The sequence below is a fragment of the Vulpes vulpes genome, chromosome 4 (assembly GCF_048418805.1).
Source record: "Vulpes vulpes isolate BD-2025 chromosome 4, VulVul3, whole genome shotgun sequence".
Lineage (NCBI taxonomy): Eukaryota > Metazoa > Chordata > Mammalia > Carnivora > Canidae > Vulpes > Vulpes vulpes.
Window position 1 is genome coordinate 44,370,872 of NC_132783.1, and position 16,626 is coordinate 44,387,497.

A 16,626-nucleotide genomic window follows, 5' to 3' on the forward strand; every position below is an offset into this window, starting at 1 on the left:
ATCAAAAGCTATATAAATGGGTAGAGATAAATAAAAAATGAAGATTTTTTTTAAGATTTTATTTAAAATCTTAAAAGGAGGCAGAGACCTAGACAGAGGGAAAAGTAGGCTCCTCACAGGGAACCTGATATGGGACTCAATCCCTGCACCTGAGATTACCACCTGAGCAGAAAGCAGATGCTCAACTGCTGAGCCACCCAGACATCCCAAAAATGAAGATCTTTTAAGGAGAGGGTAATTTGGAACAGAGTAACAAACACTAGCCATCAGCTCACCATAATTCCTGAAACCCACTCGTTTTATTAAATGTTTACCACATGTTGAACTGAGAGAAGATAAACTTCCTGGAAGCGTTGGCAGAGAAGGGTGATAATATTTCAAAGTAGAAACTTACATTCGGGGTTACTGCAGACTCTCTTTGGTTAGAAATGGAAGGCAGTTAATCTGTCTGTAAATGCTTGCTTGGTTGCCATTGCGGGGAGTAGGATATACCCAACAGGTGGCTGTCCTTTCCCATACTATTCCCTGTATCAGGTGTGTTCTATCTCCTCCTCATCCCCTGGCCTCCTCTCCTCAATCCTTCCCCAGCTTCACGAACTTCCCACCTCCTTTTCAGCTGTTGGCAGTCCTGGAGCTGTTTGCCTTCCCAGATTTCCTTTGGCTCTTACTGTCTTTATGGAAATCTTAACACATGCTGCTTCCACTGTTAGTTTTGCAAGAGTCTGTTTGTAAACTTCTTGAAGGAAGAACAGTCTTTGAATGCATCCCTCTGTTAAGTAGGCTCAATAAATATGTGGTGCATGGGACACCTGGGTGGCTCAGCTGTTGAGCACCTGCCCTCAGCCTAGGGTGTGATCTTGGAGTCCCAGGATTGAGTCCCACATTGGGCTCCCTGCGTGGAGCCTGCTTCTCCCTCTGCCTATGTCTCTGTGTCTCTCATGAATGAGTGAATAAGATCTTTAAAATAAATAAAGAAAAAAAGAAAGAAAGAAGTGGTGCTTGACCAAGTTCATCCTCATGAGTATCCAGTTTGTATTAGCCCTTCTGAATGATATTTTTCCAAAACATTTTCTACAGGCCTCTTTTTTTCCTAAAAAGAGATTCACAAACCTCATCCTAATAACTCAGAATGGTCATTATGAGAATAAATTTTTATGTAAAATTGTGATACAGTATCTCCCCTCCCTCTCCCTCTCTCTTTCCTTCTATCTCTACGATCACTCCTGCAGTCAATGGCCCCTGCGCCTACATGTCTTCTAATTTCCTAATTCCGGTTCTGTGATTTGGAAAACAAACAAAAACTTCATTATTTTTCACAAGGCTGTTAAAATTACTTATAGAATCACTGAAAACCCAGAGTGATGTGTATGAGGTTTAAAGCTTAACTTTGATCATTCCCTTGGCAGCAAAGGCCTTTTTTTCTTATCCATGCACCTAGCTGAAACTTCTAGTAAATGTAATCACAGTATAATTCTCCAAAACATACACCTAATTCCGAAGTCACCCAAGCATTTCTTTCTTAAAATGATAAATGAATGCTGAATCTATAGGATACTCCAGGAACTAAAATCATGTACCACTAACCATTTGGCAATGTGCAGAAAAGTTCTGTTGTGCCCAAGATTGCGAATCTGAGAAACCACCAAGGAGCCGACACCGATGCAAGCACACGAGGGTTTATTTACAAGCTTGAGCTTGGGTCCAAGTGTACCCGACACAGCAGAGCAGGGACTTGGACCCCGAGATGGGATTTAGCATAGTTTTAAGGGCTGGTCTAGGGGACCTCCAGAAGGGGTGGAGCAATTCCTCAAGTTCTGTTTACATTTTTGGTATGGGGCCTTCAAGGGCATTAAGCTCTGTTCTTATTCTAATATGGGGCTTCCTGCCACTGGCTTGGGCTCTGTTCTCCTTCTAATAGGGGCTTCCTGCCCTTGGCTTGGGCTCTGTTTTTATTCTACTATGGGGCTTTCTAGGGTGTTAAGCTGTAAACTGTTTTTTTTTTTTCCTGTAACTGAAGTAAGGTAAAGTTCAGCTCTTATTCACAGGGGCCTGGGATGGCTGTATTTGTGCTAACGCTGAACTTAAAGTGGAATGGCCTTAATTTTCTCGGCCTCCACAGTTCCATTTAAAAATTGCACTTTATTTTTTTCAAGATTTATTTATTTATTGGACAGACAGAGTATGGCAGGGAGGGGGCAGAGGAAGAGGGAGACAAGACTCCCCACTGAGTGGAGAGCCTGACGTGGGGCTCAATCCCGGGACCCTAAAAATCATGCTCTGAGATGAAATCAAGAGTCAGACACTTAACTGACTGAGCCACCCAGGAATCCCTAAAAATTGCACTTTAAAAACATAAAAATAAATCTGCAAGCTACTGACAGTTATCTATTTCTCCTAAGGGCTCTCAAATTTGCTCTTCAATTTTAAATGTTACTTTTTAAAATACTAGGGACAACACACAAATCAGTATTTCTAGGATTCCAAGTTACTGAAACAAAACTGGAATGGAATTTGACCTCTCCAGGGACGCCTGGATGGTTCAGCCGTTGAGCGTCTGCTTTAAACCCAGGGCTCGATCCTAGGATCCTGGGATGAGTCCTGCATCAGGTTCCCTGCGAGGAGCCTGCTTCTCCTTCTGCCTAGGTCTCTGTCTCTCTCTGTGTGTGTCTCTCATGAATAAATAAATAAATAAATTATTTTTTAAAAAAACGAATTTGACCCCTTCAAACGGAAGAAAAATTAATTTTAAAGGTTTTGATTCTCTAACATAGTAAAATATTCAGGTCTATTTTTTTCATGCTTTTTCAGTCTGAAATTATTACAAAACTTTAAGAATGTCAGTTAATAGGGTGAACAATACTTAAATGTAGAAGGCAACACAATCACAGTATATTTTTCTGGCAAGAAAAAAATGCAGTTTTAAAGTATAATCACCCTTTGAGCATCCTAGCTGGTCGTTGTTTTCTATATGCTACTACAGCGCCCTCTGGTGTTTGTTTAAAACATTTTTTTCCCATCTACTAGATCCTATTTTCTTGAAAAAACGATTCAGGGAGAGAATAACAACTTTCACATATATCATAGTTGACATTTTAGAAAGTACTTTCATGTGCATTATTCCATGTGATTCTCCAGAATTTTCACTGGCCCATAAATTCTTGAGGGCAAGGCCATGTTTCATATTCTTTGAGTGCCTTGCTGATAGCAGGGCCTCCAAGCAATGCGCTCTATGAGGTAGGCAGGGAAAAGTTTATTAATTTCATCGAATAAATCCTGTGTTACAGGGCAAAGAAACACTACTTTTCTCACTTGCTTATGAGAGGTTCACAGAAACTTCAAACTGAACATTATCCTAAGAATGGATGGTAACATGTAGGAGAATGACCCTAGTAGAAGATAGTTGCTGAAAAATTTGGGGGTAAATTTCATGAGATTTGCAACTTCCTTTCAAATGGATCATCAAAAAAATGTGTAGAGTGTGTGTGTGTGTGTGTGAGAGAGAGAGAGAGAGAGAGAGAGAAAGTAAATGTGACAAAAAAATATTAATTGGCATACCTAGGTGAAAAACATAGAGGTATCCATTGTCCTGTTTTTCAAATACTAAAATTGCAAAATTTTTCAAAATAAAAACTTAGGTCAAGGAAAGTGGATATTTTCCAATTCTAAATTAAGTACATAAATCACTTTTTAAAATATGCCTAACAGGTGATCAGTCAACCCTGGATTAAACCCCTCATAGGTCAATTTTTTCCTTATATGGTTAAAACTAAGGTCTGCCTTCCTAGTTTTGCTCTCCAGAGCATCAGAAAGTTTAGTCCCTCTGGTAGCTGAAGACAGCTAGAATAATCCTGTCTCCTATAACACCATGTCCTCTTTATTCCTAATTAAATACCTCTAAATATACTTAGAGTCAATATTCCACATGCAAGTGTGAATAAAAGACTAAATGTAGGCCATATTTACTCTTTAGTCAGCCTGCCCCATCACTGACAAATATTGAGCTGTATAAAATTCTTAAATATTTCCTTTCTGGAATGCTCTTATTCTATCATTCTATCACTTTAACCCAAAGATAGACCATTTGTCTTCTCTGAAGTTTCAAGGTCTTTTTAGAAGGAAATTATGAGCATAAGTAGGCATTTTAAAATATAGAAGAAAAACAATATCCTCTTAATTTTATTGCTATAAAGAACATTTTTTATCCTTTCTACCAATAAAACTTGTTTTATAGGTCTACTTACAATGTAGCTAATAAAATTTCAGAACCTGACCTTAAAAATAAAAACGTTTATAATTAACCAAAGGAGTCTAAGAAAGAGATGAAAGAGATATCCCTTAGTGCGGATAGGTAAAAAATAAAATAAAATTCTGCATCATAAGCTACCTTTAAAAACCTGGTTTGATAAGGTATTAAAAAGATTTCCAAAAGAACCCAAAAACCCAACTCTCAACTATAGAGAACAAACAGATGGGAAACAAACCAGAGGGAAGGTGGGTGGGGGAAATGGGTGAAATAAGTGATGGGAATTAAGAGTACACTTACCTTGATGAGCAATGAGTAATATAAGCAACTGTTGAATTACTATATTGTATACTTGAAACTCATATGACACTACATGTTAAATACACAGAAATTAAAATTTTTTTAAAGTTTATTTTCTCAGGATCCCTGGGTGGCTCAGCGGTTTGGCGCCTGCCTTTGGCCCAGGGCATGATCCTGAAGTCCTGGGATGGAGTCCCCAGCATGGAGCTTGCTTCTCCCTCTGCCTGTGTCTCTGCCTCTCTCTCTCTCTCTCTCTCTGTGTGTGTGTGTGTGTGTGTGTGTGTGTCATGAATAAATAAATAAAATCTTTTAAAAAAATAAGAAAAAAATTTTTAAAAAAATACATTTATTTTCTCTGGTTAATATTTGCCCATGGTTAAATCTGGGTCACTGGTACCTAAATGCCTATCTATTATACTACTCTATATACTTTTCTATGTTTGAACTATTTCAATATTTATTTCAAAATAAGAGAAAATAAAATAGTCCTAGCTACAAAAAAAAAGTTTATTTTCTCTGAAAAAAGATTTTTTTTAAAGATTTTATTTATTCATGAGAGACACACAGAGAGAGGCAGAGACACAGGAAGAGGGAGAAGCAGGCTCCATGAAGGGAGCCAGATGTGGGACTCGATCCTGGGTCTCCAGGATCATGCCCTGGGCTGAAGGCGGCGCTAAACCGCTGAGCCATCCCAGCTGCCCCTGAAAAAAGATTTTTTAAAGGTTTCCAAAAATATTTGTTGGTTCTCCTCAGTAATATGAAAACATGTGTGAATATTCACAACTATTACTAGAACGTCTTCTGTTTTTTTCTAAAAGAAATCCATTCTCAGTTAATTTAGTGCTATTTGAACCAAAATGTCTTGTAAAACTCTAAAGACTTTAAAAAGTGTTGCCTTATTCCATGAAAATAACCTCCAAGAGGAATCTGCAATTCTGCTCATTATAGCCAAGATTTTTACCTGGTAATAATATTGTAACTGATATCTGTGTATTTCTAAGCAGTCTTTAAATGTTTCTGCCAAATTAAAAGAGAATCCTTAGCACTTTCCTTTCCCTCCACAGGTACAATGTAGAATTATTAATTATTTCGAAATAATGGAGTAACTAAAAGTGTATGTATTTGCTATATTTTCTTTTTTAATCTGATAGTCTGAATCCATGTTTCATTTATATTAATAAATCCATGGATGATGATACAAGTATATAATAAGGAAAAATTTCTACATTTGGAATAAGGGTAGATCCCAGTGAGAACAAATTTCTGCCCCCTTGCATGATGAAAGGAATCCAATGTAAACAATCTGTGACAGAATGGCTTAGATATTATATCATATTGGGGGATCCAGGGTTGTTAGACCTTGCTATCAATCTGAGCACTCAGAAGTGGCAGAGCCAGAACACCCTTGGTAAGGAATGTTTATGCTCTTGAGCCTATGCTCATGCCTATGGGCACTACATGTATAAGCCTACTAAGCAAACACTTGGGGGATTTGCTAAACAATATCCCCAGACTGGGTCACCTTCTTCACCTGGTAATTAACAATCTCTTCCAAAATCAGACCTTTTGGTGAGATTTACATGGAACAAAAATTTTCTCACATACAGTGCTCATGTAGTATAAAAGTTCCAGCTCACCTATCTCTTCATCAGATTTCCTTATTACCAATCTTATAACCTCATTCCTTCAAGTCCCTATCTGACCAAATCACTAATTACTGCCTATTAATCAATGTAGATTCATATCTCAGGCCATTTCATTCTTGTCAAAGAAGACTCAAAGAGATATACATAGGGGCACCCAAGTGGTTCAGTCAGTTAAGCATCTACCTTCAGCTCACGTCATTCTAGGGTCCTGTGATCAAGCCCTACATTGGGCTCCCTGCTCAGTGGAGCATCTGCTTCTCCCACTCTATCTACCCCTCCTCCCACTCATGCTCTCTTGCTCTCTCTCTCAATTAAATAAATACAATCTTTTAAAAAAAAATTTAAAGAGAGATATACATTAACTCTTAAAGTTCTGTATCTCTGTAAGATTTCCCAAATCTACCTCTACCAACTGCCTGAATTTTGTGCAGGGCATTGTAAACCAAGCTGAGATTCTCTTCCTCCTCTATTACCATATAGGAGTGGAAGCAACAGTGGAATGAACTGTGAGTCATTTGCTCAGGCAATTTACTGGGCCTTCAGGATCTGTATGGATACAGTCCTATATACATAACTCCACTTGATAATGCCATCCTCCTGGGGCATGTGCAGGCTTATAATTCTGTAGATCCAATAACACCTAGTTCATGGTGAGAAACTCAAATAGCATGATCACCCAGCATGTCACAGTTAGACATTTTCAATCATAAGCAGGACTAAGGAGAGCATTTCTTTGCTCTAAAACTCTAGGTTCTCCATATAGTTCTACTACTTGAGCCTGTATAGGCTCCATACAACATCTCGCCATAGACACTTAAAAAACAGTCAGTCCATAAAGGAAAGCATCAACGTTGTTCTCGTAACAGTCTAGACCAGCTGAACTTCTCTTGCTCTAGGTTCCACTCAAAGCTGGCAGATTTTAGGTCACAGTATCACAGGTGAGAGCTGCCCACAGATGGTGTTGTCCACACTGGCTGCTGACTCATTAGCCATTCCTCACTTCTCTATTACAAAAAGAACCTCAATGTCATTCAAGAAACAGGCAATAATGAACTCAGGGAAGGTGGGAGTCTCCTTCAGCCCCAAGAGTTAAACTAATCCCATTCTCCTTTGCTAGTGACTAATTTAGGATAGATATATGACTCTGTTCTGTGAGACATAAAAGGAAGTCTATTAGAGGGCTTTGGGGAATAATTTCTCCCTTGATTTAAAAAAAAAAAGGAGAGCTAAAAGGAAGATCTTTTCTTTCCTACCTTTGAGTGTTGTCCTGTAAGGACATGACAGGCTGGAACTGAAGCAGCCATCTTACAACCATGATGGGAAAAACAAACCAGAGCAGCTAAACCACAGCCCTGACATCACAGAACAACCAGAAGTTACCATTCTCTTTCATTAAACTGTCTAGCACTTTTTCTTGTTTTTTATTTAAATTCAATTAGCCAACATATAGTATATCACTAGTTTCAGATATAGAGTTCAGTAATTCATCAGTTGTATATAACACCCAGTGCTCATCACAACACGTGGCCTCCTTAATCCCAATCACCCAGTTATACCATCCCCTACCCACCTCCCCTCCAGCAACCCTGTTTGTTTCCTATAATTAAGAGTCTCTCATGGTTTGTCTCCCTCTCTGATTTCTTCCCTTTTGTTTTCCTTCCCTTCCTCTATGATCCTCTGTGTTATTTCTTATACTCCACATACAAGTGAAACCATATGATAATACTAGAAGCCCTAGCTTCAGCAGACAACAGAAAATAAGAAAGAAAGAAGGAAGGAAGGAAGGAAGGAAGGAAGGAAGGAAGGAAGGAAGGAAGGAAGGAAGGGAAAGAAAGAATGAAAGAAAGAAAGAAAGAAAGAAAGAAAGAAAGAAAGAAAGAAAGACATCCAGCACTTTTAGAACCAACCACCTACCCTCTCTGGCTCTGAATGACTCATGCACTTTAATATTCTTCTATAGCAAAAACCAAGTAGTCCCCAAGGCTTTGCCTCCAATACTTCATTCCAGAAAATCAGATTTGATTTTTTAGTTAACTGTTTCATCCATCCCTGCATACCCAGAGATATTCCTTAGAATCAACTGAAATTTTCACTGCTTCCAGCCTCAACCAGGTCAGGTAATTAATCCCAGATTAAGCCACCGATTGTCTGTTTTCTTGCAAAATTCCTAGTACTGCCTTTACTGATTTCATCACAAGTCACAGAAATCAATTCTGGCTAATTTAAAATGATAAGGAACTTATTTAAAAGATATTGGTTGGGTCATAATATTATCAAGAGGACTTGAAAACACTTTCAGAGATATACAGCTTGAAATTTATGTCCAAGCCTATGCTACAGAACTGATCTCATCAGGCTCCAGATGTTACAGACTGAACCACAATACTACCCCTGGATACAGGATACCACCACTGGCTTGGCTGCCATTGCTGTGCCAGAAAATTAAATCTGCAAATTAAATCTGAAGGAATAATGCTTCTGAAGGAATGCCTCTTCTCTTGTTCATACTCCATAATTCTCACCACTTGCTAGCTACTACTCAAGCCCCCTCCATTTTCCAGACTTGAAGGGAGCAGAAATTTGGAGGAAATGACTGTATTCTACATGACCACTGATAACTACTGATGCAGTCATATTTTTTTCCATTTTAAAAAATATTTTATTTAAATTCAACTTGCCAACACATAGTATAACACCCAGTGCTCATCTCATCTGCAATCTGATATTGATATTCTGTGGGTGTAGCACCTTTTAGATTCTGGATTCCTTCTTGAGAAGAGGATTTCTGTGGGTTTGACAAAGAACCCTCCACCTGACTGGGGATCTCCTGTCAGGAGAGAATGGATGGTAGATCCATTCCTTTATAAGTTGGATTCTTTCCACAACCAGCCAACTAAGATTCTGCCTTCAGCCTTTGACTCCCACCAGGGTCACCTACCTTCACCAGGTGTATCTTACTGGTGAAGTTTCTTTTAAGATTGTCTACAACTATATCCTTTTGCAGGATCCACATTTGGTCCATGGGAAAAAAAACCTGAGTATCTGACTCCACTAAGCTCTGCTCTACTTCATTCTGCCACCAAACAGACTGCTCTAGCCAGTCTCTAGCCTAGTGTTTTTTATTATTTCAGATACCAGACCTTGAGTCTTTCAGGTTCCAGAGAACATATTTCAAGATTTTTGAGTGGTTTTCTTCTCTTGGCTTCACATGAGAAAGAAGTGCTTCCATCACTCTCACCAGGTGGGGAGGGCATATATAGAACACTGGCAATGCTCCCCAAAGAAATCCTGCCTTGCAATTATTTCTGCCCTTCCTCATGAATTCTTTGCCCTTCCTTACAGAGCTCAGAAACAAGAGAGGAGCTAATGCTGGCAGAAGAAACTGTCTGTGTCTTAGCATGTCCTACATAAGGTAGGCTAGTACCTTGCCTTAGAATGTGGGAGTGATTTTGGTACCTATATTGTTTAGCCTTGAAGTTCTTAGTCAAAACTGAGACAATATGAAAAGTGCCATTTTAATTTTTTTAAGATTTTATTTATTTATTCATGAGAGAGAGAGAGAGAGAGAGAGAGAGAGAGGCAGAGACACAGGCAAAGGGAGAAGCAAGCTCCATGCAGGGAGCCTGACGTGGGACTCAATCCTGGGTCTCCAGGATCACTACCTGGGCTGAAGGCGGCACTAAACCACTGAGCTACCCGGGCTGCCCCATTTTAATTTCCTATTACCCTTAATCATGAAATTATACCTTGTACTTCTCCAACCTGTCAGGTTTTCCAGAGTCTCCAAAATTCCTGTTTGGAAAAGATAAGGTCAGGTTACTTACAATAAGGAATAACTTATATGATTACACAAAGAAAATTTACTTCTTTGGGATCACAGAACCACCTGAGAAGTCTCTGCCTCCCGATTCTGTGAGATTTATTGGTAATGAAAAATAGCAGGAAAAATTGCACAACATAATTCAGATCTGTGGCTGCAAATTTGATATCCATCTTCTCTGTATGCTATGTTTATGTGTATTTCCCAAGAGAAACGGTTTGTTGAGTAGCTTTGGAACCTTAGATTTAACAGAATTAGTACTAGCCACTTCTGGTTCCCTCATCTAAGGATTCCTTCAATTCAGACAATTTTCCTGTTCCAATTCATAGGGTCTATAGCAAGGGTTGTCTCTGCCTCTCAACTGGAGTATGTACCCAAGCAATGCCAACTAGAACTGGGCGGGGGGGGGGGGGGGGGCAGTTCCTTTGACAATGCAGAGATACTTATGGCTTCATGAACTCTTCTTTCATTTTATTCAGTACTTACTTTTCTAGCAAAGCTCTATGAAATATGCTTCCATTCCTTTAAATGTTTGACTATGTACACTCACTTGTCTGTTATAAAACCTAAAATTATGGGTCATTTTCACCTAATGAGTCTTTCAGTTCAAAATAAACTGAACTTTTTTCTTGGAAGTCAGAATCCAATACAAGTGAGCAGTAAACTCATTGTTTACTCTCTTCTGCTAGATGAAAGAGAGAGCAACATAGAACAAGAATTTAACTAAATGATGTCTGGAGGTTGATGTTCCCCATTACTTCTATCTTTTGCTGCTATGCCCATTTTGTGATCTGTGTTTGGAAAACATCACCTGTATCTGGTTAGGTTATTTCTAATCTAGTCCACACTATCTAATTCCCTAATAAAACTGAGGGCCTTTGATTTAATCTTGTATCAATTTTTCCTTCTCAAAGAAAATAGATATGACTTTCACATCTACTTGTAACTCCTGTCTTTTAAAATATATATATATATATATATATATATATATATATATATATATATATATTTTTTTTTTTTTTTTAGAAGTTTTAGGATTCACAGCAAAACTGAACACAGTTCCCATGTATCAGCTGCCACCACACACAGACACAACCTACCCCACTATCACTATGTCCCACAATACTGGTACATTTGCTACAGTTATAAACACTGACAAATCATTTATCGCCCAAAGTTCACACTCTATGTAGGGTTCACTTTTGGTGTTGTACATTTGGTGTTATACATTTTGACAAATGTATAATGACATCTACCATTACAGTATCATACAGAATTTCATTGCCTTAAAAATCTTCTCTACTCCACCTATTCATTCCTCCCTCCCCACTAACCTCTAGCAACTACTGAAATTTTTTTTTTTTTTTTACTGTGTCCATGGCTTTGTCTGTTTCAGAATGTTATATTGTTAGAGTTACACAGTATGTAGCTTTTTCAGATTGGCTTCTTTCATTTAGTAATATGCATTTAAGATTCCTCCATGTCTTTTCAGACTTGATAGCTCATTCCTTTTCAGCACTTGACAATATGACACTGTCTAGACGAACCACAGTTTATTCACCTACTAAAGGATATTCAGTTGCTTCTTAGTTTTGGCAATTATGAATAAAGCTGCTATAAAATTTGTGCAAATATAAGGCTTCAACTCATGTGGGTAAATATCAAGGAATATGATTGCTGGTAGTATGGAAATAATATGTTCACTGTCAAACTGTCTTCCAAAGTGTTCATACCATTTTGCATCTCCACCTACCAGGAATGAGAGTTCCTGTTGCATTTGGTATTCTGTTTTGGATTTTGACCAAAGAGTTGTGTGGTAGTATCTTATTGTCTTGATTTTCAACTCCCTAATGACATGTTGAGTACTTTTTCATACTCACTTGCTATGTATACATCTTCTTTGATGAAGAATTTGTTCAAATATTTTGCCTTTTTAAAAATTGGGTTGTTAGCTTATTGTTGAGCTTTAAGAGTTCTTTATATATTTTGGAAGACCATCCTTTATCAAACATGCCTTGCAAATATTTTCTCCCAGTCTGTGGCTTGTCCCATTCTCTTGACAAATTTATTTAATGAAGTCCAGCTTATCAATTATTCCTTTTATGGGTCATACTGTTGGTATATTTAAAAATCATTGCCATACCTATGGTCATCTAGATTTTCTCTTACATTATCTTCTAGGAGTTTTATATTTTTGCATGTACTTCAGGTCTATGATCTATTTTGAGTTAATTTCTCTGAAGGATGAAGGTCTGTATCTAGATTCGTTTTTTTGCAGTGTATATCTAGCTGTTCTGGCATCATTTTTTAAAACATTATTTCTTGTAATGTATATCGCATATTTTCTTTGCTATATTGTCAGAAGTCATTCACTACATTTACATGGATCATTTGTGGACTCTATTCTGTTCTATTGATCTATGTGTCTATTTTTTGCTGATACCACACTGTCTCAATTATTATAGCTTTATAGTAAGCACTGGGTAGTGTTGGGTAGTGTTATTGGGTAGTGTTATTCTCTGAAGTTAGGTAGTGTTATTCTCTGACTTTGCTCTTCTTCTTCAATGTTGGGTTGATTTATTCTGGGTATTTTGCCCCTCCATATAAACTTTAGTCAGTTTGTTGATAACAAAATAACTTGCTGGGATTTTGACTGGGATTGTTTTGAATCTTTAAATCAAGTAGGAAAGAACTGACATTTAGGCAATATCAGGTCTTTCTGTGGACATGGAATATCTCTTCATTTACTTAGTTCTTGTTTGATTTCTTTCATCAGGGTTTTGCAGTTTTCCCCATATAGATATTATACATATTTTGTTAGGTTTATACTTAAGTGTTTCTTTTTTTTCACAAGCTAATATAAATAGCCTTGTGTTTTTAATTTCAAATTCCACTTGTTGATTGCTGGCATATAGGAAAGTAATTGACTTTTGTCTATTACCTTGCACCCTACAAACTTGGTATAATTACCAATCAGATCTAGGAGCTTTATGTGGATTCTTTCAGTACTTCTACATAGGTAATTATGTCAATTGCGAACAGAAAGCTTTCTTTCTTCCTTATCAAGCACTATACTTTTTATTTTCTTGTCTTATTGCGTTAGCTAGAACTTCCAGTATGATATTGAAAATGAGCGTGAGAGAGGACATCCTTGCCTTGTGCCTGGTCTTGGGAAAAAGCTTATAGTTTCTCTTAATTAATTATATTGCTAATTGTAGACTTGCTGTAAATATTCTTTATCAAGTTGAGAAAGTTCTCTTCTATTCCTAGTTTCCTGAGAGTTTCTGTCACAAGTGGGTGTTAGATTTTGTCAGATGCTTTTTTCTCCATCTATTGATAGTATCATGGCTTTTCTTCTTTTCTTTAGTCTGTTGATATGACAGATTATGCTAATTGATTTTCAAATGTTGAACCAGCCTTGCATACATCAAATAAGTCCCACTTGGTCATACCATATAACTCTTCTTATAAATTTGATCCAAATTGATAATATTTTGTTGAGGATTTTTGCACCTAGGTTTATGAGATGTTGATCTGTAGTCTTCTCCTCTTGTAATCATTTTGCCTAAATTTGGTATTAGGGTAATGCTGATCTCATAGAACTAATTAGTAAATATCTATCTTCCTCTGCTTCTATCTTCTGGAAGAAATTATAGGTAATTGGCATAATCTTTTCCCTTAAACAGTTGGTAGAATTCACCAGTAAACCCATTTGAGGCTGGTGCTTTCTGTTTTGGAAGGTTATTAATTACTGATTCATTTTCTTTAATAGATATAAGCCTATTCAAATAATCCATTTTTTCTTTGTGAGTTTTAAAAAGATTGTGTCTTTTAAGGGATTGTCCATTTGATATAGGTTATCAATTTTGTGGGCATACAGTTGTTCACAGTATTACTTTATTATTCTTTGGAGATCCATGATGTCTGTAGTGATGTTCCCTTTTCACTTCTGATGTTAGTAATTTGTACTCCTCTCCTTTTTCTTAATTAGCCTGGCTAGAGGTTTATCAATTTCATTATCTATTCAAAGAACCAGACTTTGATTTTGCTGAGTTTCTCAACTGATTAATTTTTTTTTTTAAGATTTTTAATTATTTATGAAGACACACAGAGAGGCAGAGACACAGGCAGGCTACACACAGGGAGCCTGATGTGGGACTTGATCCCGGGTCTCCAGGACCAGGCCCTGGGCTGAAGGTGGCGCTAAACCGCTGAGCCACCAGGGCTGCCCAACTGATTCATTTTTAATTTCACTGATTTCTACTCTAAGTTTCATTATTTCTTTTCTTCTCTAACTTTGGACTTAATATGTTCTTCTTCTTCTACTTTCCTAATGGAAAATGTAAGAAAATTGATTTTTATCTTTCTTCTTTTCCAATACATACATTCAAAGCTATAAATTTTCCTATAAGCACTACTTTCACTATATGACACAAATTTTGTTGTGTTTTCATTTCCATTAGGTTCAAGTAATAAGCCAAAACAAAACCTCCTTCTCATCCTTCCCACTGAGCAACTTTCCCAAGACCCTGTTTCAATTCTGATAGCTGACAGGCCAAGCCCTGCACACTTGCTGAAGTTACAAAAGTGTGAGGATCCCCAATGACTAGATCTCTCCGGAGTTAACTCTCAAACTTATCCACAATAAGACTCCAGCAATTCATCAACTACACTGCATATTTTCCAATACCAATATTGGTTCTGCCAGAGGTAGGTTTCTCTCCAATAAGTTGTGATTCTCTGAATTCACCTGGCTCTCCAATTCTGGCATCATTGATTTGCCCTGTGATCTCAATTCTCGGACAGATCTAAGACTGCCATAAGCCCTACTCACCCTTCCAGAGCCCTGGAATAGAGCTTGGGGAAAGACTATCCACTGGAAAAAGGACAGTCTCTTCAATAAATGGTGCTGGGAAAATTGGACAGCCACGTGCAGAAGAATGAAACTAGACCACTCTCTTTCACCATACACAAAGATAAACTCAAAATGGATGAAAGATCTAAATGTGAGACAAGATTCCATCAAAACCCTAGAGGAGAACACAGGCAACACCCTTTTTGAACTTAGCCACAGCAACTTCTTGCAAGATGCAACTATGAAAGCAAGGGAAACAAAAGCAAAAATGAACTAATGGGACTTCACCAAGATAAAAAACCTTCTGCACAGCAAAAGAAACAGTCAACAAAACTAAAAGACACCCTACAGAATGGGAGAAGATATTTGCAAATGACGCATCCCATAAATGGCTAGTATCCAAGATCTATAAAGAACTTTGAACAGCAAAGAAACAAACAATCCAATCAAGAAATGGTCAGAAGGCATGAACAGAAATTTCACCCAAGAAGACATAGACATGGCCAACAAGCACATGAGAAAATGCTCCGCATCACTGGCCATCAGGGAAATACAAATCAAAACCACAATGAGATACCACCTCACACCAGGGAGAATGGGGAAAATTAACAAGGCAGGAAACCACAAATGTTGGAGAGGATGCAGAGAAAGGGGAACCCTCTTGCACTGTTGGTGGGAATGTGAACTGGTGCAGCCACTCTGGAAAACTGTGTGGAGGTTCCTCAAAGAGTTAAAAATAGACCTGCCCTACGACCCAGCAATTGCACTGCTGGGGATTTACCCCAAAGATTCAGATGCAGTGAAACGCCGGGACACCTGCACCCCGATGTTTCTAGCAGCAATGTCCACAATAGCCAAACTGTGGAAGGAGCCTCGGTGTCCATCGAAAGATGAATGGATAAAGAAGATGTGGTTTAGGTATACAAGGAATATTACTCAGCCATTCAAAATGACAAATACTCAGCATTTGCTTTGACGTGGATGGAAATGGAGGGTATTATGCTGAGTGAAGTAAGTCAATCAGAGACGAACAAACATTATATGGTCTCATTTATTTGGGGAATATAAATAATAGTGAAAGGGAATAAAGGGGAAAGGAGAGAAAGTGATCGGGAAAAATTAGAGAGGGAGACAGAACATGAGAGACTCCTAACTCTGGGAAATGAACAAGGGATAGTAGAAGGGGAGGAGGGCGGGGGGTGGGGGTAACTGGGTGACGGGCACTGAGGGGGGCACTTGATGGGATGAGCACTGGGTGTTATGCTATATGTTGGCAAATTGAACTCCAATAAAAAAAATACCAAAAAAAACCTTTTTTTAATGTAATAGAGCCTGGGAAGTTCCCCAAGGAGTACCTCCTTTGTGTCCCCTTCATCACTCTTCTCCCAGCTCAGTTTCTCCTCAGTAGAGAGCTCTTCCAAGCGCGAGGTCTTACTCGTGTCATTTCCTGACGCAAGGCGGACGAAGCGTGCATTAAGAGCACAAGATGGTACATACAGTCCTCTCCATTTCTCACGTGCTTCCAGTGAAATTCCTGGTTCCTCACCTTCCATATCTCTCCTTCATAGGCCTTTCCTACGCTGCCTGGGCTAAAGTTACAAGAGGAAAAAACCGCTCCCAGACACAGAAGTTTCGCCGCCAGGCGGACGGAGGCAGCCAGTGGAGCCGCCGCCACCGAGCCTCGCGGAAAGCCTCCCAGCTTCAGAGGCAAAACCCCGTGAGCATGCGCGGACGCGCCCCGGCCGCGCCAGGCTCAGGCCCC

General features: G+C 38.5%; 1 protein-coding gene across 2 annotated transcripts in view; it reads right to left on the reverse strand.

Moving 5' to 3' along the window:
- Positions 1-16,583, reverse strand: part of C4H4orf17 (chromosome 4 C4orf17 homolog) — a 350,583-nt gene extending 334,000 nt beyond the window's left edge. The window contains exon 1 of one of the 2 annotated variants that reach the window (XM_072755588.1): positions 16,220-16,583. The gene's annotated coding sequence lies outside the window, so the exon portion shown is untranslated. The remainder of the gene's footprint in view (positions 1-16,219) is intronic. The other variant, XM_072755587.1, reaches the window with a different exon arrangement.
- Between the last annotated feature and the right edge of the window lie 43 nt (positions 16,584-16,626).